General features: G+C 43.8%; 1 protein-coding gene across 7 annotated transcripts in view; it reads right to left on the bottom strand.

Moving 5' to 3' along the window:
- Positions 1 to 21,627, bottom strand: part of LOC101749895 — a 79,345-nt gene that overhangs the window by 44,471 nt on the left and 13,247 nt on the right. For 5 of the 7 annotated variants that reach the window (XR_006939026.1, XR_006939025.1, XR_006939024.1 and 2 more), the window contains one exon: positions 8,256 to 8,391. The gene's annotated coding sequence lies outside the window, so the exon portion shown is untranslated. Of the gene's footprint in view, positions 1 to 8,255; positions 8,392 to 14,421; positions 14,655 to 21,627 lie in introns of those variants that run through there. The other 2 variants (XM_046939791.1, XM_046939792.1) reach the window with 1 other exon arrangement.

Raw genomic sequence — 21,627 nt, 5'->3', positions numbered from 1 at the left:
GGCACAAGGCTGGTAAAGTGCCCTTGGGAACACAGGTCACAAGTCAATGCAAATCAGCCACCCAGTCATCCCTTCCTGATGCTGGGGTTGTGTCATTTCAATAGAGACATTCCCTGAGGACATGGATCCACCATCATTGTTGAGCCCCGTAACTTCAGACAACGGTGACCCAGACTAATATGAGGAACCGGTTTATTTATCACTTGACAGCTGAAGTGGGTGACGTTGAATAAGACCAGAGCTACCAGTCCTTGAAGAACTCGTGCTGCTGCTTTCCTCCACAGCAATGACCACGACAACAGAGTAAGTGATGTCAAGTAAAGGTAACTGCTCTGCAAGTCTGGTGATTTTCATAAAACAAAACAAAAGCTTCAGCTGAAAAGGGTGAAGTGGGAGAGCTGTGAATTTCCTTCTTTCTCTTAGTTGGAGTCATGTCCAGTTCAAATTACAGGAAAGCAAGTATCTTCAATCTGTAAGGAATTCATTGTGGTTACCAGGAAAATAGAATGGAATGACTGACTGTGCCGGTGATTTTTTTTTCTGATATGAAATAAGGGCTAAATGACTAGAAAAGATAAGTGACTTGTACAGAAGATACATGAATTTTTTCTTCCTTTTCTAATCTACTGCCCCTGTAATAATATAAGCAATTGAGCAGAGACTGCAGCCTCCCTTACAATCCCTCTTCAAAGCACTTAGAAAGGATGAGAACTCATTTTGTCTCATTTGCAGGCAAACTTTGCCATTCTGAAATTTCCTATCCCAGATAATCAGATTTATGAGAAAAAACATCCACAGGGGCAACATCAGTCTGACAGGGGAAGGAGAGAGTAAAGGCTGATGAGGTTAATGGTGTGTCCATAGTGTTAACCGTGTTTAAACTGAGGTCCATGAATAGCAGAATGTCCTCACCAGGTCTCCTTGATCTCTCCCTGTTGAAAGAAAGTGGAAGGGAATGGAAAAGAGAAATTCAGAGAAAGAATACGGTAGAAATAATGCAGAAGAAGGCAGAGAAAGAAAGAAGCGGAGGAACAGAACAGAGGAAGAGAAAGAGAAAATGTTGTACAAAAAGCAAGCAATGAGTGGCCCTTGTAACAGGGATTACTCAGTCCAGATCCTGGTTTGTTCTGCTCTTCTCAGCTGCACAGTCTGCCTGTTCAACACGTTAAAAAATAAGATGTGTTTCTTTATTTTAGGAGGGTTTCTCAATTTCAAAACACCTTAAAAGTGTATTAGCAATCCTTTAACACCGAACAGAGAGGAAAGGCCAACTACAGTTCTTCCTCCCCAATATGCCCAGTATTCAGTGCCTTACTCTGCCCCAAAAATACATAGCAAGAAAACCATTCTAATCTCTATGGACCACTGACTTCAATGGGCTTTGGACTGCTTGAGCCATTCTCCTTCATATTCTGAAGAAACCAAGAGAAAGTGCATGGAGATCAGAGGCAGTCAAATGTCTTCGTGTGTAAAATAACTTGAAAGGATGGGCTTAACTCAGCAAAAGGGAGAGAAAATTCACAGTCCACCTACTCTTCTCAGCCATAGATTAATAACTGTGTCATTTTTGATAAAATTGAAAGAAAAAAGAGTTAGAATTACATGGAAAAGGGGGAGGAGCAGTGTGACAAGTCTGAACTGGAAGCCTGAAAAAATAATTTTAGGACTTATCTGTCCCTACTGATTTCCTTACAAGACTGACAGCATGTGGCATTATCTCACTCTCATTTTCTCCAAAGGAAAAGTATAACACTGTATTAATATTAAATTAATCAGAGGAGCCAAATATATCCATATACACACCATATCTGCATCTATCTCAGAAAAGTTTCTACCCCAACTGAGACCAGCTGGAAGAGAAATTCTTGCAGTGGAGCCCTTTCAGTTTAATCCCTTAATCTTCTCAACATCCTCAAACAGTAGGGCTTCTCTCTCAAACACGGCTGGAAAGTAACATCTGCACTGTTGAAAGAGAGGAAGCAGCAGACGGCAATCCGCTAAGGTCTCGGCTCCCCCTCTCCCTCTCAGTAGTTTTCTCTTGAAGATGCCTGCTAAGGATGGTTTCTGTCTAATGGCCATGACACAGACCACGCAAAAGCCAGGGGCAGAAATATCTTCTGTGTCTCAGCAGCTATGTCTCGCCATTCTTATGCGACGACAAAGGCAGGATAGCTTGAAATGCAGCCAACACCACAGAGATGCATTAACCCGTAAATGCTGCTATGCCCTAAAAGCTATTAGCTTTTCTCCCTTTAGTCATCACTTCTTCTTATTCCCATCTAGCATTTTAACAGCTTAAACCACTGTAATGTTCCTCTCCAGGACTTGTCCCAACTTTAGTCCCAGGAGTTACTTTGGGCTGCAGCGCGTCCTCTAGTTTTGTGTTTGAGTAATCTGGTGACACTGAGTAGATGAGAAGTTTTTTTTGCAGTCTAGTGGAAAGGAAAAACCATTCCCTCCCTAATTATAATTAGATAGAGAATGAGCATTAATGTATAGAATTCCTATGTATTCATGTATTCTAAGTCCCAAATCACCGTAATCCTGAATGACCAGAGGGGTCACAAATGTCACTGACTTCATTCTGGTATCCCTTCCAGTATCTATCTTGTTTCCATTCTACTCCTTTTCCCCCTTTTTCAGTTCTCATCATGCTGCAGTACAAGTGCCTATTGCAGAAAGGAGAGGTGACTGTAACTAGCTTTATGCTGTTAGGCTGGTCTGTTTCCGAAATGGTATCCACTGCCAATTAAGGCAAACTTTTTACCAGTGCCCAAGAAAAAATTCACAGGAATTTTCCACACGTCCTCCTTTAATGACCCTCCAACTTTATAACTGTAATCACTTCCTCCAGAGAACAGAGCCTGCCCATGTAATACTTTAGAGTAAAAGCTGCTTTTTGGAAGAAATATGAGACTGGGTGCCAAAATCGGGCCCATGCTGAAAAGGACAGGTGCTGCAGTGATAAGAATGCATGGTTTTGGTCTCTGGCACTTGCATTCTTTCAACTGAAGTGTGTAACTTACCATAGGATACACAGGATGTACTGTGACTTCTAGTGAGGATTGAACATTCTGAATGCTCTAGTTTAGCTTTCTGAGCTCAGAACCAGTGACTGGTTTCATGGTTGAAGTTCAATTGACTTACAGGCCTGTCTTGGCTGGAAAGCTCCTAGTTTCTCACTGAGGTAGATCTGGGCTGGAACCAGTGAGTCACTGAACTGCGACACTCTAGAAAAGATGCCCAGGGGAGACATCAAGATGGCATTGCAGTGGTGGTCCAGAAGTTTGTTCAGTGGACACGGGACTTATGCCTAGAATAAACCTTGAAGCCCTGTGAGTCACCAGAGGACACAGTACCTGTGAGTATTCCTCTCATTCAGGTGATGCAAAAATCTTCTCTAAGGAACAGATCCCATTTTGCAGGTTGCATGTATCCAAAATAGTCCATAGCCTTGAGGTAAACTTTGTTATCTCATCTCTCTTCCAGCTGAATCTATTACTCAAAAGGCATCAGAGTATCCCAGGTCAGATATTATCAAAATATGCAAACAGTAACTCAAAGATAGGTAAGTTATTTCAATGGGGAAAATTCAGGTTGAGCAGGTGAAACAGATTAACTAGGATGGCTGGTAAGCACTGTTTCCTCTCTCCACTGGGTCTTGGAACAGTTAGGTCCATTTCTCCAACCCCTGTTCAGCTTTCACTGCCTTCCACAGCCAAACCAACTCTACCACAGTCTGATAGTGAGGCAGTTCCCCTGTCAGACAGGCCTCCTCCTTCTCTTGAGTGCTTCCTAGCCTGTTCCCTGCTTTGCCTGCTTCCCCTTTAGCCTGCTGCCTGCCCCAATGGCTCATTTGGGAAGGTTGTAACATAATGTACAATATACAGTAGTGGGCAACAAACAAATTAGACAAGGAATACTTGTGTTGCAAGATCCTGGTATGTGTTTTATGTCCGGTTTTATGTCTGCGGTATTTTTAGGGCAGTTCTTTAGAAAGCCAGAGTTAATGCAACAGTTCATGAGAAAAGCAGTGCAATTAGTGAAGGCTCCAGGAAGCATGCAAGGCAGCAAAATCGATCCTTGAAAACCTTGGCCTTAGCCTGCAGTGAAATGGTTTATGGTCATGATGCTTTCTGACCTGTCAGCATCGTGGCAGCGTATAACAAAGGCTGCTACCCTTTCTCCCTGAAGCTGCACTGAGAACAGAAGAAGGAAAGGGGCAGAGGGCTCTGTATTGTCTCCTCAGCCATCTAAATACAAAAAGAGATACAGTGCATGGCAAAGACGAATTTGTAAAACAACGGATCAGCTTTGTTGTCACAGCAGCCCAGCAAGAGTCCCCATGCTACTGCATTCAGGTCATAGAACTTCCTTCACTGTACCTTAACAAGAAGGCTCTGCGGTGAACTATGATTTGTGATCAGCATATTTTCATTTGTGTCCTGACCCGTATCCTGAGTCCCTGTTCCAAACTGGCATGTGAGTGGATGGATTAGAGGCCACTATACTCTACTGTTGGAAGCCGGGGGGAAGGCTGGCTGGGGAGAGGTGAGGGGGTTGCAAAAAGGTATGCTTGAAAAACTGATACCTTTGTCTGGAAAATCCTAAAATGCTGCTGTTTAACTTGATGATGCTAGTGCCATGCAATTCATTGCCTTTAAGAGCTCTGTTCTGCTTAGGGCCTTAGTGGAATGTTGGTCAGGCAGTGTTATAAGCCTATGTACCTCTTGCATGCAGTTCTCTTTATCCCATTGCTTTGATTTCCAGATTCAGTAGTTTTAGGTTGAGGACAGAAAAGAAAGAGTTGTGAGAATGTATGGGTTTTTTTTGTTTGTTTGTTTTGTTTGTTTGTTTTAATTTAATCAAAATCTCTGCGAGTGAGCTGAGAATGGGTAGGGGGTTCTGCTGCAGCACTATTACTGAGACCACTTGTGACACTTTCTTATTAGCCTGTGTAAAGGGAAGCAAATCTGTAGCTCAGGAAGCAGGACTGTGAAAGATTTTCAGCCACAGATGATGCAGCATGGCTTTGAACAGCTTAGGCCTTGCGGTAACCAAAGCACTAGCAATATTCGCTTTATGCGCGCTGACCTTTCCCTAACCCAGGAAGGAGCTCTGGCTTATCACCATCTGATTTTCTGTAAAGGTTTCTGCTTGGAGGACTACAAGGAAGAAAATATTAAATTCTCTCTGAAGAGTCTAATAGTGCAGAGTTTACTTGGTTTCATTTCAGCATGGTGAGGGGTGAGATGTCTGCTTGTTTATTGTACTCTTGTAGACATGCTGAGGACACAAAATAACTTCTGAGCCTTAATGGGCAGATATGGGGTGAGGGCAGAAATATACATTTGAATAATGAGTGTCTCCAGGGCATTAAAATTATCTGTTCTCCACCTCTTCTAATGCTACAGTAGGCTCACACAGCTTTTATTCACTAGGAAGCCTGTCTCACAGAGGATGAAGCTGAGGAGAACAGGGAGTTTCTGAATGTAGAGAAATACATTGAGTCTCATACTTTGAACACTAACATTTCTGACCCGGCTCCTGTCTCATGTTCCTCTGCTGTGATGCCGATATCACTTCTCTGCGTAGAGTTCCAGGCTTTTTGTTTCCATGTCCTGTCTCAGCATGGGAGAGAATAAAGATATGCCATGATGCGTGTTCCTTAATCCCTTACATACTACACAGCAGCGGGCCAGCACTGCTATAGGACCCAATACACCAAAATTTGAGCATCCAGAACACAATCCTAAACGAGGAAAAGGGGAAACGTCAGGTAGACGTGGAGGATGGGGTGTGAAGAGAACATGTCTTCCATGCAAACCAACCAGAACTCAAGGGAAGAGATCATGAAGGAGCAGAACACAAGATATAAGAACCATACTGCTCTGTCAAAAGCAGAAGACCTTGTACTTGAGTTGGATAAGCCTTTGCTGATAATATCATGCAACCACCACAGTCCCCAGCTGGGCTGACCATATCTCAAGACCATAGTTTTATCTCACTTGGCATTAAAAAGTCACCTGTGCCCCATTTAGTCCCACTCCATCTTGCTTTATGGATTACTCTGCAAGTTGAGAAAAACACACTGCAGCTTCAGTTGCCTCATTGCAAGAAGTCATTATACGTCCTTTTCTAACCAGCTTTCCTTGATTTTCTGGTCAGCTGGGCTGCTGACCTACTCATATGGCCTTTGTTTTGATGTCTGCACTAAATGCTATAGCTTGGGAGAACTCATCCAAGGAGCAAATAGGCATTTGTCAGAAATATCTATGCAAAGAAAGAGCAGGATGGAGCCAGCAGTGTCTCAGAGAGCCTGCCCTGGATGCGAAATGGTTGTGCCATTTCCATCAAATCTTGAACTGCTCTGTCATCAGTTGTCACCTTGGCTGATCATGCAAAGCAAGTGCTGGATTGTTGCCCACTGCAAAGGAGCTGAGAAAAAAGGTCTCACTTTTCCACAGTGCTGGCCGCCGATAAGCTGCAACGCTGTGAACTGTCCCACTAATATATGTGCACAAACTGTGAGATTTAAAAGGTGTAAGGGTTTCATTCCAGATGCTTATCTTATGTAGAATCAGAAACTAGGAAAAAGTGAGCTAAATGTGTTTCTGGTCATAAATAAACTAAAAGAAATTGGAGAGTCACAAAGAGGACAAAGCCCAGGAGGGAACAATACTGGAGCCAACTGCACTCACCTGCTAACCCTGGCACCACTCAGTGCTACTACCACATGCTTTTTTGGACAGCCAGCTTGAGTGTTTACATAATACAAATATTTGCAGCATTAATTTCTGGGTTTGATATTTTTGGCATTTGTGAAGTTTTTTCCTGGTATTTCTCCATCAGTGCGCAGAAAGCCCCCCAGTGATGTATAGGCCTCAGGTTTGATCAGATCGCTATAATCTCTGCCCTCTATTCTGAGATCTCCTCATGGGTTCTTGCCCCAGTTTGAGATCTGTGAATCTGAAAATACACTCTGTCAAATCGACTATGCCCAATCTCAGCACCACTCCTGATCCACGTTCTGATAAGTTGATTATAGAGCTAATTGGATATGGGAAACAAAGCAATTTAACTTCCCTAGAAGATGACAGCAATGAAATGCCAGAGCCATTGAGAGTAGCTCTGTGCAGGAGCCAATTTTTCCACCTCACTTACTACAGGCAGCCTTCATGCACTGGAAGTTTTAGGGCAACATTTTTCATCAAGAAGAAACAAAAGTGCCCAGAAACATGCTCCACCAGCCCATGACGTTAATTTGCTCATTCTCTAACCTGTGCTGAGGTATGCCCCAAATGACCCTTTTCACCACCAGGAAACCTGAGAGCCAGCCCTGTTATGCATCCTAAGAAAAATGATACTTCTATCTAAAGACGAAAGGGGAAAGTGGGTGAAGAATAAAAAATAAGGAAAAGATAGAGCATTTGGAGAAAAACAAGCAGGTGAATTGAGGAAAAAGAAAAGGAACACAAGAGGAAAGGCCTCTCCTTCACTAGTTTTGCTCTTTCCCAGGCACAGCAATGGCACTGAACAATTCTGTGAGGAGCTTCCTGGTCACTTGAACAAGAGAAGAGCTGAAAGCTGCTAATCAAGCACAACACTAAGTTATTGAAGCCTTTTAAAGGACTTTCTTGCTCCTAGTACTCAACAACGCTGGTTCCCCTTGGGTGTAATAGAGAGGGTGAACCTTCTAAAAAGTGTAAGCCTCTTGAAGGTCACCTCAACTCTGGAGACAATGATACATGGCCATCACAGCACCAAGAAAGCTGTCCCTTGTAAAAATAGGAGGGCCAAACAGAAAATGCCTCAGCTAGTGTATGATGTGACCCGAGTCCTGCCAGGTGCCTAAGCTATATTCATAGGCATACTCCCACAGCAGATGGAGGGCTCTGCAGGGAGGGGAAAAGTGCTGCCCTAGGAAATGCAACCTGTTGTGCATCAGCATCTCTCTCCCCCTCCCAAACAAAGAGCAGCTGGGAGAAAACCTCTATCCTAAATGTAGATTTATTAACACTCAGCACCAGGAAGGCCAAGGTCAAGGGTTAAAGCTCGCCTTTATCCATCACTTCTTGATATGACCTTGGTGGGGCTTTTTGCAAAGGGCAGGGACAGTTGACGCCATAATGAGTTGCTCTTCCCAGGGGACCCAGCATGATGAAAAAGTGCAGAACATCCACCTTCATGTACCAGGGCAAGAATACAGGTTTGATTGGTAATAAGTTTCCTATTAAAAATACATGAGAACTTACCTCAGAGAGAGAGAGTAGACCCCACAGGATAAAGTCTGTTCAGTCAGCTTTTAATGAAGGCAATTACATCCATTTATTTGAGACTTTCCTTCCCCATTCTTCTCCAAAGAATACAGGCTCGTTTCACAGAGGAAAGCTAGAATGAAAAATAAATTTACAACTATTGTTCTTTAACTGAGTTGGATATTTGAATGGCAGTGTTTTAATACAACTAAGTTGGTGCATATTTAATATTAGCTTACATGAAGATATAATAGCCACTTTTCAGAACAAACCTTTTTTTAGATTCTGAGGAAAGCAGTCATTTCTAAAGAAGCAATGAAGATACAACTTGGGTGGTCATTGAGACCATTAATTTTAATTAGTTAGCCAATATATACAGGAAAGATTTAATCTGTTTCATCCTGAGGAACTAATGAGGTATTTATTCATCTCTCAGTCAAGACTGGACGGCACAGGTTTTGTTGTTTGTTTGAACTCAGCTTCAAAACACACTACACGGAGTTTGCTCTTAGTTCAGTGCTCTGTCCTCCTCCACACACAAAGATATATGGAGAACCTGTGGTAGTTTGCTCAGTAGACCTATGGAGTTTGCTCAGATCTGCATTTCCAAACTCAAACTCCAGTTTCATATTCATAGCTGGTGCAGTTTGAAGCAGGGGAATTCACTGCAGACCGTAAAACTCTTCTCTGTTTTTCCATTATGACTGACACTGACACACCGAGCCCTTATGTTTTTGCAGGTAAGGATGGGAAGCAGGGACAGGCATCACCACTCCAGGTGGGATGATGCCAGAAAATACTGTCATTTAATATGGGATGAAAGTATAAAACTGTGCACACAAACGAGCTTACACACCTGCTTGTGAACAAAGCTAAATCAGCCAGATTAAATCACGTGTGAACACTGCATGTTGTACTGTGCAGTGCAGCTTTCTCTCAGGTGAAGTTAAGGATGCAGATGGAGTTCAAGCATCAACTTCAAAAAAGAGACGTGCCTTGGTGCCTTGGGGTACTCATCTCATGATACCTCTAACAGAGCCCAGTAAGTTCAGAGCAGGCACTGTAAAACCCAGCTCTTTTAAAGTTGCCTCCAACTGGGGACCAAAAGACAGAGGAGCCACAGTCATTACCATGACTGAGAATTTCGGCCTTGGTTTAAAGAACTGAACTGAGAACACTGTGTCGTGTGAACTACAGCAGCCTCATAGCCTAAAGCAGGCGTGGGCCTGCAATAAGCCGAGAGAAAAAGCAGAATTAGAGGGCTGGCCTCTTCCTCACCCACCCCCAGCAGCAGCACTGGTGAGAGCAGAGGCACAGAACATCTGCCACGACACGCACATGCTCCCATCCTGGGGACTGATGCACCAGATGGTACAAAAAGCCATTAAAGACAACCCAGGCAGGAGCCCTGGGCCAGCAGGGACTGAAGCTAACCCTAAAGCTGGAGTGATTTGGATAAATGGCTCTTGGTTTTTCTCCTCTCGGTTTGCCCTGCCTTGGACACAGCTCCCTTGTGGCTCCCAGAGTGCCAGCCACTGGGACACCACTGCAGGACCCCATCACACACTGAGCTGTGTCCCCCACCCCAGGAGCTGTGGGAACTCTGGGGGCAGCACCAGCCCTGCCAGCCCTACTAGTATGGGCTTGGGGTTCAAAGGGCTTTCTGCTGCAAAAGCCATTGATTTCTCCCTGGGGACCTACTCTATGATTCTGTGATTCTACTCTGCAAAGCAGTTCTCTCAGAGCACACTGTCCTTTCTTTACAAGATGAATTTCCTTACCCAGAATCAGCAGATACTCCTCTGGCTCTATCCTTGCTTTTCTCTCTCCTTGCCCCCATAAAATCATCATTTAAAAACAGGAAAAGAATACTCTGGCAGAGAATCTTCCCTCCACCCTCCCTGCTATTTGTTTAAATATCCTTGACTGCAAGACATCCAGTACAGAACAGTCATCAATTTTTAATTCGTTTAATCTCTTGGTAACAGTGTTCTCGTGATCTGAAGGGCCTCTGAGGAAGCTTCAGAGAAACCTCAGACTAGCATCTTTCCCTGGATCCAGGGATGAGGCCCTGTGGATGCAGTGGATTCCGCACATATAAATATATGGGTTAATAGGGTAAAAATATTTAAGCATGAGTACCCTTCACTGCCAAGCAAACCGAAGCACAGCGTAAGCTGGAGCACTGTACCCTACGATAGCACAGAGTGAGGCATGCAGAAGAGAGAGAATTCCTTGCATCAGAGCTGTTCATGATTCAGCAAACTGGAGAAGGAGCCCTCCGAGTAAATATGTGGGCTGGTTGTGCTCCTGGTCCCTCTACTGCTCTGTTTTTGTTCCAAGGAGCTTGGAGAACAACTGTGCTACACTGGCAGTAATTAAATTCTACCTGCTTAGATGCCCTGGTATTCTCAAGAGGGGATAGTTTTTCTCCTCAAGCCTGTAAGTGTGTGATGAGCTAATACAGTGTATGTACGGTTCTCAAAAAAACCTGTCTTTTAGGAATGAGCAAAACGGTACCTGTGTACAGTGTGGATGTTAACTGACACTGCAGATGCTGCAGGACAGGGAGAAAGAGGATTCTTAGCCATCTTCAAATACACCATACAATAGTAGCACCCAAAGACCCCAATGGGAAATGCATCCCGTTGTGCTGCGGTGTTGCATCAGAACAGGGTGAGAGCAAATCCCTGTCCCCAGTATCCTACGCTCTAACAGGACAGGTTTAAAAAGAACCTACAGCTCCAGTTTGTTGGCAGCTGGAAATTAACCATTTTATATGAACCCAGGCTCTCTCATCTTGGACTGTTTAAGAACTTCTGCTCTCTGCAGAGGTTTTTGGAAGGGGCTGTAGGTCTGATTGGCTCTGAACTGGCTCTGAACTTAATGCATACGGCCACATCAATGGCATCTGAGCAATGCTGCCAAAATGCATGCACACGTAACTCTGGATATCCAAAGCTACTGCCCTGTCCCATTGCAAGTCACAGGCAAACACAATACTAATAAGAGTGGTATGGAGAAAAAGGTCTAAACCCTTCAGACATTCCCACCTCCCCTGGAGTCTTCTACAACAGGCGCCCCTGTCCTGTAGCCCTGACTGCCATTACCCCAAAACCCAAAGAGGCTTCTTGGCAAGCTGCTCTATAGGAACGGGCCCATGACACAGACCTGTTTTGCTTCTAGAGGTCAGTGCTGAAAGGCTAACTCAACAGACTCAGTTGCAAAGAGACTGTGAATTGTTCACAGTTACATTAAACCACACTAAGTAATTTCCCATCTTTCCCTGTGCACCTCAACGTAACAGGCAGGCTCCTACTTCGCTGACAGGCAGTACAAGGAGATGAGGCAGTACTCTACAGAGCTACTCAGAAAACGAACGTGTCTTCTCAGCTCCTCGGCGTTATGCAATGGAGAGGATATTTGGGGGGTCTGTTTTTCCTCAAATGATGGCTAGAAAATCGTGATGCAACACGTGGCCTCATTATTTAGTGCTAAAGCCCCTGTCACGACGCCCTGCGGTAGCACTGCAGTTCAGCCAGACATGTGGCTGCTGGGACAATGTGCATAGTTGCTATTTCTTGCAGAGACTTCCCCTAATCTCTGATGCCTTTTTCTAACCAGGTTATTTGTCATTTGCCCGCAGCAACCTCTGATTCTTTGCCTGTGAACCTCCTGCTCTGTTTCACACTATTAAGAACATTATTTTCCATTCTCCTGTCAGTTGGAGAGTGCTGGTGATTAGCACTGCAATATCTGGTCCCCTTTATTGAAAATGTTAATCCTTCCTTTTTGCAGGGTTTCTTTAGCCAGGGGTGTTAATACTTGGTTAATAGAATCAGGCTGCCTTTTTCTTCATCTTTTGTGTGCATGTGTGTTGGGGAGGGATTTTGTTTTTTATCTTTTGGTCAGAATTTATTATAGCCTCTCTTTTTATTCCTTTTTTTTTTCTTCTTTTTCTTTTTTCCCCTCCAGAGGGGCTGCTTTGAGTTTCCTTGCTTTTTTTGTTTTTTTTTTTCCTGCCATGATTATCTCAATGCTTTCCTAGCATTTAGCACTCGGAACTCTCCCTGTGTCTAATTGTTCTCTGGATTTTCTGGTTTCTGCAGTCTTTAAAGGAGGCATAAGTGTGTGTACTCAAGGAGGAGTTACTGATGTTGTTCATCACCTCTCCACACTTCAGTACGAAGAGGACTGAGAGTTGGGAGCCCTCCCATCATCTGCTGCACACATAAGGCTTTCTTTGCTATTCCATAAGCCTCCATTCAATTTGAAGATCCTTTCAGCATTCAGATGGTAAATAGCATCAAAGATCTCCAGCCACAGCCAATAAGACAGTCTACTATGGAGAAGTCATGATGTGAAGCATCTGTCACCTGTGGTCATGTTCCAGGTGGGCAGGTGAGTCAGCTGAACTCCACATGGAGGACAGAGAAGGCTGCAGGATAAAGTATAGGGAGCTTGATGTTGTGTTGCAGTGATACCGTCTTCCAGTATTAATCAGTAGCAGTTTGGTGAACGCTCCTGTTGTTTTGATGTGAAGAGCACAGATCCTATCTATCTCCCACAAATTACTGTTGTGATGACTTTCTTCAAAAGAAAAGGCATCACCTAGAGAAAAGCAATCACTGAAGGAAGAAAAGTGCCAGGTCATCTGAAGCTTTGTCTCTCCTGATTGCAATCATATCATATTCTCAGGTAAGGAGAAGCTCCGGCAGCAACAGAGGTAAGAAGCAGAGGCTGTTTAGCATCTTTCTGTTGTGGTTACTGGGACTCTGAGACTGCTTTCAGGGTATCCCTAGCACACAGATGTTGCCCCACTGGGGATGGTTTTAGCAGGCAGACCTAGAGCTGGATGCAGCTATGGGAACTGGCCAAGTCCCTCTTATCTCCCTGCCCAAGCAGCCAGACAGCTAGCTGAGGCACCCAGGAGCAGTGGGAAGACAGTAGGGCCTTCCTCACCACTTCCACAAACAAAGAGCGCAAGGCTGTCAGAGTTCTCAATCTAGTCCTTTCTTCTAAATCCCCACTAAAATAAGCCTGTGTTACACATACGACCCCGTATGTATTACCCCATACGACACATGGAAACATGGGAAGGTGTTGCACACAGAAGTGCATAGCTCCCCCAGTATGACCCAATTAGAAAAGCAACAAGCCCTTTCAGACCCCTACCAAGCATGATGGCACTTCAGGAGCCTGCAGAAGATGCCATCCAGTGGCAGGAAGGTATCACTACAAGAGCAAGCAACGCAATCGGCTTTGGGCAACACCATCTTTGAGAAAGTTGTATCTGGTCGTGACTTAACTACACAATCAAAATAACCAGGATGTCTGTGGGCCGTGGTGAAGATTTGAGTGACATCCATCTCTAATTATGTTAATTGCGCTGCTTTTTTTTTTTTCCTTCCAGAAACCCTTAGGCTTTTGTTTGCAGGGAATAAATAAAGAGGGATTAGTTACATTTATCTGTGTTTTCCCAAGTCTTTACAGAATAACTGTTATGTGTAATTAAGTAATTTGACTGTCCTTGACCAAGCTGATAGCAAACTACCAGTGTAGGGTAAAGCATTACTTACAAGGTCCCATTCCATTTTATGAATAGATTACATGGATCTAGGATTTATTGATTTTTATTTATTTTTTGACAGGAACAACTGGAAATAATGGTCTTACAAAGGCAAAAACCCAATCTGCTTTGACAAGCTGTCTTTGTCTAGCAGCATGGCTTGTCTATCTGTCTGTCTTCCCCACAAAGACTCTGCATTGAGGCAGCTGCACAGCAAGTCTTTTCATTCACAGTTTTCCCCTGGCCAGTGTCAAACATACACTGGTGGGATACATTCAGGTAGCCTTTGCTAAGTAATATCATCCTGGATTTCCTGTCTGCGATCCAGTTAACTGATATATAAATAATTCACACTCTTCTAGAATCCAGCTTTGCTGCTTCCCCCATGCTTTGCTGCTTCTCAAATCACTAATCCATACACGCTTTAAAAAAAGAAATCTGCTTTCAGTGAGGTTTCCCATATAATTGTCACCACAGATTGATGAGCTTCTCTTCAGGAACCAAGAAGCGCTGATGTGCAGAGAGAACATAATACCATCCTGTCTCTAAATATATTCCCTTGTCCAAGATAGAGAAACCATTTCATTTACTTACCTTGAAGATACTTTACTGAGCATAGCAGACTGCTACAGATTCCCAGGGAATACATTCTCCTTACAACACAGACAGGATACCCTGTCTTAAAACTCAGAAATCTCATTCTACTGTTGTGCTTTTTTAGGTTACATTAAGATAATACAAGCACATAAATGTACTTCATACTATGCGTTCTCAGCACTCAGCCAACAGAAGGCTGGGGAGTACATCCACATCTCCTGACAAATGGCAAAAAGAAAACAAAATCTTCCAAAGAAACACTGCACTGATGTATGTGCTGAGAGACCTGGCCAGAACTGGTAACAGCCAACACTGCGCTGTTGAAAAAGTATCAGGTATCAGGGCTAGGTCATCAAAAGTGAAAGGCAGAACTAATTGCAATTAAGGGGTTGGGTTTTTTTTGTTGTCGTTGCTGTTGGGGTTTTTTTGTTGTTGTTTTGTTTTGTTTTTTTGTCTCCCCCTTGAAACTAGCACTCAGGACAGAAATCGAAACTCTTTCATAAACCCCATTGTGGGGCTTTGTCTTCCAAATGCTCTGGGGAAAATAAGGGGAGGAGATTGAGTGAGTGCATCCAGGAGAAACCTGGGATACAGCCAAGAGTCGTGATCTGGACAGTGCCAGGAGGACAGGAGCCCAGAGAGGAGGGAGGGAAGTTTTGTTGAGATTTCATCCCTGCCAGTTCTACCCCCTAGCCTTATTAGTAAGCACTGATGGCTGTTATTTTTAGTACATGCAAACCCTTTGTTCTAATAATGTGGCCATGATATTTCTGTTTCTCAAGGAAACCAACATGGGTTTCCTCAGGAAAGTGAACTCCGCACAACCGTGCCTGTGCTGGAGAAGGAGCACTACACGCTCCTCAAGGGCAGGGAGAGGCAGAGCAGGGGCCGCAATGTCATTTCTTCAGGCTGTCCATACAGCCAGCTTTGACCAGTGCTGCTCTTCAGCTGTAACAAGGAGTGAGCAGTCGTCAGGATCCTTGTGTAGACCACCTTCTTTGAGGCTATGTGCCCTGTCCCCCTGTGTGCCCACGCAGCAGCCCCTAGGGAACTTCACCTGCCCCCACCTACCTACTTTCCAGGCCATAACTCTGGCATGAAGGCCTTCCTCCCCTCTCCTCTCCTCATCTCCCACATGTAACATCACCAGTCCCTACAGTTTGCCAGAACTCCACAAACAGCAGCCACGTTTGTGCCATCTTACTCCAAGAAGAGACTTCCAAAGGAGTTTTATTCCTACTGAGCTGTAACCGAGGGTTTCATACACATCCCTGAGGAAGGTTACTCATCATTTGGCTTACTTTGTGAGTTTCTACAGCGCTGTCAAAACCCCAGATTCCACAGTCAACAATACAGGATCCACTGTCCTTTCTTAAGGGAGCTCAAACTTAATTGTTTCCTTTTTCTCTGACACGGGGAGACTCTTCTTTCTCCAGTAGTCCTATTGTTACCTCTTTGACTGTAGAAATAAAAGGTATAGAGGATCCTGAAGAAGCCAATAACCATATTCTATTACTCTCCTATTTTTATGGCAGAGAACAAGCATGTCAGAAACTTGTTGCTTTTTGCCTGGGAACTTGTCTTTTTATGGAGGTGCTTCTTAAGACAGAATAAAAGTATGAAAAGTCCTCATTCGCTTCCCTTTTAAATTGCAGTAGGGAGAAAATCACACAAGAGAAAAGTCAATTTTCCCAAACAGTCTTTTACAAGCAGCAGCATGGCAACCTGGAGCTGCCTCTGTCCCTTCAGTTGTTTGAGTGTTGGCTGGTTCACGGGAGAGAAGAAAAAAAGCCAAACCTGTTTGGATTCCTTGCAATAGCTCTGTAAGTGGCCAGTCTTGCTGCTTTGTGGCTGCTGCCCCATGCCTCAGTGGGGCACATGGATATCCCAGGAGCTGCTCATCTGCTTACATGGGTCAAAAACACTGAAGAGCACCTGGATTTCCTCCTTTAGGAGATGGAATTGCTGCAGCCCCACCACATAAACTTTTTGTCCTTGGCTGTCTGAGAGCCCCATGGAACTCAGAAGCAGGCTTAAGTTAGTCCCTGTGTCCCCATACTTTCCCTGAAAAGCTCCTGAGCTGGGAAGATGCTGTAGAGAAGCTCTTTCTCTCCAGACACGTTGGTCTGTTGGCCTCACTAGCAGTAGAATAGAGGCCTTCTGTAACAGATTTTTCTTTCATCTGATTGCTGATTGTGTAGAAACTCTTGCTGCAATACCTACTCCCTGCTCAATTTTTAACAGACTTGGACTCAAATCCACCGCATTCAGCGATGCATCATCACTCCTTATGAAATCCTGGAGTGTTTGAGGACAGCTATTTGATTTGGAGGGCTGCAGAGAGCATTGGCTTTCTCCTGGTTCCAGGCTTTCAGCTGCTGCAGGGATCAGGAGCGAACAAAATGGATTAACACTGAGTCGTGTGCTTGCTGACAAAGTCTCTCCTATTCAGAGACAGTTCCATCTTTGTACAGGTTTTTTTCTTGAAAGATACTTTTAATGAATATTTATTACAGTAGTTGCATTCGTCAGTCTCCTGTAAGCAGTGGGCACTGTAGAGATTTAACACGGGGAAAGGAGATGGTTCCCTGAACCGGTGGTGAAGATCAAATATTTGTACCCTCCTAAAAACAGAAAGCCCTTTTTTAGTTCTCCAGCTTCTCTTACATGACAGCACACATTCTGTTTTACATGGTGCCAACAAGACACTTAAAAATTTCCTGGACATAATAACCCCTTCTACCTTGGCAGCCCAGCAAGAACAGCTTTCTCAGAAACCTCCCTAATCAATTGACTTCGCCAAGCCTTCGCTTAACAAATCCTGCAATAGCTTCCAGCATTTTCCCATAAGCGATACCAAATTAATGGGTTTGTATTTTCCTGGTCAGTGTCCTGGCTTTCCCTTGTCTCATTAGGCACATGCTGGCCCGCTGGGAGAAATGTGCTGCACTGATAAAGATGCAGGATGAGGTTCATTTCATGTCCCAGTTTCCTTTTACATTCTTGGACCCACTCATCAAAATGTTGCAATGAATGTGGTGAAGATAAAAAGATCAACATCCCTCTGTACGGGCACTTCTTACTTTACATTTAATCCAGTGCCCTACATTGTCCCACAAAGTCAATGCATGCTATTCCAAACGTGTCTTACACTTCTGATCTTAGCCCAAATTCAAATGAGCATATTCTTAAAATATAGTTGAGTGCTTCATTGTACTTGCAAATAATATGTCCATAAAAGAAGTTTAAGGACTTAGCAAATCTAACTTTATGACTCTGTCAAGTGATTCAAATCAAAACAGTATATGAAATCACTGCATTTTTAAGCCGTGTTACTTGGAGCACACAATGCTATTTTCTCTGTCATATGTTTAGAGTCTCTGCCCTTAAACAACAGACTTTTCTTGGAAAGAACAACAAACAAGGTTTTGTTCTTTTTCTAAACAGTTTCAATTCTCTTCCTGCCTTTTACTAAAATTGTTTCTTTTACAAATATCTCTACAAAACCCATAAATAGCTAATGGCTGCACTTCATTACATATGCAAATGCTCATGCTTCACTTTCCACACTATTCTTTTGGCCATCAGTTATGCAGCATATGCGACAGAGTTAATCTTTTCTTCCTTCGGAGAAATGCTTCAGTAAATCAAAATACCAAGTAAAGCCCCTACTCATACCCACAGAGAAAAGTTGTTTTGGGTTGGTTTCTTTTTTCACAGAATCTAAGTTCAGATTGCTAATAATTTCACTTGATTTAAGTATCCAACTTAATTGCTCCCCTAGTACAGCTTGGTGGTGGTGGCCTCAGGCTTCCTCAAGGACAGGCAGTGGGCAGTGGTTGTCGTGCTGAGGAGGTGCTCTAGGAGTTCTGAAAGCAACTTCTTTTTCAGCATTCTTGGACACCACCAAGCCCTCACACACCCTGGGCAGGAAAGCTTCCCACACCACCTTGTGGCACTGAGCCACTGCACATCCTGGAACACAGCCACAATCAAGTGAGAAGGAAGAGACTCTGGCCAGCCTTGTTGTCAAGATACTAACCTGAAAGGGAAGTGATACAAGTGCCTCAGGTTGTTTCTGTTTGATTTCTCTCTGATGTTAGTTGAATACACACGGAAGTGCAGCAACTAGAACTTCAGTATTAGTCCCTTGGTACAGTTATTGCCTGCTCGGGACAGTCTTGGATAAGATGGAAGCTCTAAATCATGAGGGTTTGGTTGCATCAATCATACATTTACAGACTGTAATCCCTGATTTCAACAGCGCTGTCTCCAGTGTTCTTCAGTCAGCAGTAAATTACTCATTACCTCATAACTCGTTGGAGAGGGGAAGAGAGGGATTTGAAGAAAAACAGCTAAGCCTTTATCTCACTGCACAAGATCGCATATACATTCCCCTACTAATAAAATACATTTGATATGCACAGCCACCATAAATGATAATACCAAGTACCTCAGGAAAAAGAGAATAATACTTGGAGACAATGAGATAAGGTATTTCATTTATAAGCCAATTTATGCCTATTTTCACCCAGAGTACTCTTTTCCTTCTTTTCTCTTTTTTTCCTGTTGGCCTACGCTTTTGGTTGGTACTGCACCAACCAAAGAGAGATCAGCATGGATACCTTCTACAGAGGGATCATGGACAACTTTTTCTGAACTTACTGCTATAACCTCTGAACCATGCTTCCATTAATTAGTGCCTTCTCTTACTCAGGACCCTGAGCAAACTGCAAGCTATGTCCATGGTGCATTTCCACTCAACAACACTCAGGTTACAAGTTGTAAGCAGCATACCTGAAGTAAAAATCCCTAACTAGTCAACAACAGCAATGAACCTGAGCACACCTTTTTTCTTCTAGAAGTTGGTTGCAATGTCTAATATCAACATCCTTTGATGTTGCTATCAATTCCTTCAGAATGAAAAATAAAAAGAGGAAAGTCTTATTTCTACTCTTCCTCCATCAGCTCACCTGCCTCTCCCAAGTGCATTATCTAAAGGAAAAGGTAACTTTTGCTGAAGTGGAATTCCATGGTATTCTCATCACTTTATCTAACAGTGAGCAGTTGGATAAATCAAAGAATCATAGAATTGCTCAGGTTGGAAAAGACCTTCAAGATCATCAAGTCCAACCACAACCCAACCATACTACCCTAACTCTAACAACCCTCTGCTAAATCATGTCCCTGAGCACCACATCCAAACAGTGTTTAAACACATCCAGGGATGGTGACTCAACCACCTCCCTGGGGAGCCTATTCCAGTGCTTAACAACCCCATCTGTAAAGAAGTGTTTCCTGATATCCAACCTAAACTTACCCTGGTGCAACTTGAGGCCATTTCCCCTCGTCCTGTCACCTGTCACCAGTGAGAAGAGACCAACCCTGCTCTCACTGTAAGCACCTTTCAGATATTGGAAGAGAGCAATAAGGTCTCCCATCAGCCTCCTTTTCCCCAGACTAAACAGCCCCAGTTCCTTCAGTCTCTCCTCATAGGGCATACTCTCCAAGCCCTTCACAAGCCTTGTTGCCCTTCTTTGGACCTGTTCTAGCACTTCAATGTCCAAATGTTGCAGTATAGTCTGGAAGATGTTCTGGAAGATGCCCAGCTCCCCCAGCAATATTGACTCTTGAGAGGCACTCGGTGCTTGACACATTTTACCTTTAACTACTATCATCAGTGCATCTCTCACAGTTTATAATTCACTTGTTGCACCCATCTCATATATTCCCTCAGTGGGTATAAAACATCTTCCTGACAGTGCTTTTGAAAATTCCTCTGTGCCAGTAGCACCACCTCTGACAGCCTGTGTTGCTGTCCCCAGCAGGCTGGCTGGGACATGCCTAATGTCCTGTTTGGTTTCAGATCAGCTCACTCAACAGCTCCTCCATCAATCTTAAGAAGAATACCTCTGAGCAAATTGCCCTGACGCTACTCTCTGGAAACATCACTTACACTGACTCTTGCGGTGACAGCATTAGGCAATCTCTGTCATCCAGAACAATGTCTGGCACCACTGCAGAGTGCTATCAGCCCAGGCAACTGCTGTGGCCCTGGAGATCTAGAAGGGATGCAACCAGGGCAAGAAATGTTCATCAGTCCTTCTAGCAGTGTATACGTATACACCACTGTTGCATTTCAGCATGCAGGGTACTGGGTATTGCTTCTGGCATCAGGGAAAAAGGAAACAGGTTCACCAGAAACCTCTCCTCCTTCCTCACATATGTAAAGTAAGGAGAGGGCAGAGCAAAAAGGGACCCTATTGAAGGCATGAAAATGCTCTTTCTGTGTTTGCGACAGCTGAGGCCTGCAGGTTCTGGCAAGACAGGGAAGTCCTTGCAGCTCCTGGATATTTCTCCTCAGCCACTGGCTATTGTCATGCCTTGTGCTTTTTTCATACTTCAGGCAGCTCCACGATCTGTCCCTACGGTCTCTAGTGTTGTGACTTGTTTTTTTTCATTTCTGCCTCCAGACTCACTCCCTAAGACATTTCAGATTCTCAATAACTACAGCCAACATTATGGAAGTACTTGCATTTGCCCTAAGGTTCAGTATGAGTTAGGCAGATGACCTTTGCCCAAGAACTGTTTATTTTACTGTCAAGGGTTAATTAGCTGTACAATAATCCTGTATCTCTCACTGTTGTGGAAATCTAAGGATTTTTGTTGTTACAGATTATAGCCTGCTCCTTCATCAGTTCTGAAACTGCAAGACTGACACAGAAACCTTAGATCAATCACAATGTTAGGTCTTCATCTCGTCTTCACACTGTCCGTTTAATGACATACCACTCATTTCAAGGGCAGTTCAACGCTTCTCAAATATCTGTAACAATTTTATAGATAACCACTTTGGCCTGAATGGATAGAAAATGATTAAAAATATCAAGCTCCTCAGAACCACCTATTGTCAAAAATAAAGCTGCCTCGTGCCTTCTTTGACCTTTGCAGAGATGGCACAAAAGATATCTTCATACTGTGTTCAGTTTTCTACCATGTTTTTGGAAAACTCAGCACTGGCTGTGCTCACTTCTGTGTTCTAATTTCAGGAGTTCTGGCCCAGAGCAGCTTCCCTATGGTGCGCTGTGCTGCCTGGCTGGTGCTCAGAGCCATGGAGTGTCCAGAGCTGGGTTTCCTCTGTTATCTCCAGCTCTAGGCAATCAGCATGGGGCTAGCCAGAACCTCTGAAACACACCACAGCTT

Source organism: Gallus gallus, chromosome 3 (assembly GCF_016699485.2).
Source record: "Gallus gallus isolate bGalGal1 chromosome 3, bGalGal1.mat.broiler.GRCg7b, whole genome shotgun sequence".
Lineage (NCBI taxonomy): Eukaryota > Metazoa > Chordata > Aves > Galliformes > Phasianidae > Gallus > Gallus gallus.
The sequence above is the reverse complement of the archived record's forward strand: the minus strand, read 5'-3'. Positions and strand labels throughout refer to the sequence as shown.